Raw genomic sequence first — 1,922 nt, 5'->3', positions numbered from 1 at the left:
GGGGGGGGTTTGCTTCAAATGTTCCTATTGGCAGATGAATGATTTCAATGAAGTACATTACCAGGTTTTAATATGGTTGCAATTATATGAAAAAATATATATTAATCAAGTAATACTTTCCTTGTGAAGAAATGCTTGATTGCATCCCAACATTAGATGCATTCTATTGAAGGGAATTTCATAATCCTAATGCTGACTGTATAGTTAATTCCTGCTTAATAGTATTGTTAAGTGGTATGATGGATCAATCAATCAATAAGTTGTATGCTCAAATGTTTTCTGTTGATGGTTCCATCTATTTGAGTCAAATATGCATTTATTTTTTATTCATGAATTGATCTGTCCTCCTTGTTCTTCTTGCTGTAATTATGATATCTATTAAATAGAAATACTTGTCCCTAAATTGCTTTTTATTTTTATGCTTTTAAATTTAATATGGAAGAAGATCGACCTTCTACCAAGTAAGGTAGAACCTTATTGTCTTTCTTTTCAAAAAGTAACAAATCTCAGTATTCTCCAATTCCTACGGTGCCCATTCCTCCAATTTCATGCCCTGAAGTTGAACGACCTTCATCTTCCAATCTTAATTTTGAACCATCTGATTCTATTGAACGAGATCTTGGAAAAAGAAAGCAAATATGTGAACATTCATTTAATGAATGTGATCAGATTAGGCGGGCTTCTCTAAATGTTGGACCTTATCAACCAAAACTTTTGGAGTATCAGAGCAAAGAATGTGGAAAGCAGAAACGTCAATTTCAAGAATGTTGGTATAATCAGTTTCCTTGGTTGGAATATTCGCCTTCAACACATAAGGCATATTGTTTTTACTGCTTCCTTTTTCTCAATGATAGTTCTCCACCTAATATTTCATCATTGGTTACTATTGGATTTGATTGTTGGAAGAGGGTTAACCAAGGAAGTAAATGTGCATTTCTTATTCATGTTGGTACAACATCATATCGTTTCATAATGGCTATAAGAGAAGAGCTGAAGATCTAATGAAACCAACTCAACATATTGACAAGGTAATGCATTCTGTATCAAATGAGGAAAAACAGAAAAATCGTTTACGTCTAAAGACCACTATTATGAGTGTTAAGTGGTTTGCTCTTCAAGGTTGTTCCATTAGAGGCCATGACGAATCTCAATCTTCATTGAATCGTGGGAATTTTATTGAATTTGTGGATACATTTGCAAAAATGAATATTGAAGTAGGAAAAATTGTGTTGAGTAATGCTCCCAAAAATGCTACATACACATCTCCAGACATTCAAAAAGAAATTTTAAGCATTATGGCCAATAGAGTACGACAAGAAATTCGTACGGAAATTGGGAATGCAAAGTTTAGTATTCTTGTTGATGAAGCACGAGATGAATCTTCACGAGAACAAATGGCTATTATCCTGAGGTTTGTGAACAGTAATGGAATTTTGATAGAACGATTTTTTGCAATTAAAAGTGTTAGTGACACTACCTCATTAAATCTTAAGAATCAGATTTCTGATGTTCTTGTTCTTTTCAACCTTCAAGTGCAAAACATGAGAGGCCAAGGGTATGATGGTGCTAAGAATATGCGTGGTTCTTAGAATGGACTGCAGGCATTATTTCTTAAAGATTGTCCATATGCATACTATGTTCATTGTTTTTTCCATCGTTTACAACTCACATTGGTTTCTGCAGCTAAGGATGTCTTAGATATTAATTCATTTTTTTCTCATTTGGACAATGTTATTAATATGATTACATCATCTCCTAAACGCATCAATGAGTTGAAAAGTACCCAAAGAAAAGAAATTGAGCATTTGTTAGAAATTGGAGAACGAGAGTCCGGAAGTAGTGCTAATCAGATTGGTAATTTGCAATGAGCCGGAAGTACTCATTGGTCTTCTCATTACAGCTCTGTAAAGAGTTTGATTGAT

Source organism: Olea europaea, chromosome 12, assembly GCF_002742605.1.
Source record: "Olea europaea var. sylvestris chromosome 12, O_europaea_v1, whole genome shotgun sequence".
NCBI classification, from domain to species: Eukaryota; Viridiplantae; Streptophyta; class Magnoliopsida; order Lamiales; family Oleaceae; genus Olea; species Olea europaea.
The sequence above is the reverse complement of the archived record's forward strand: the minus strand, read 5'-3'. Positions refer to the sequence as shown.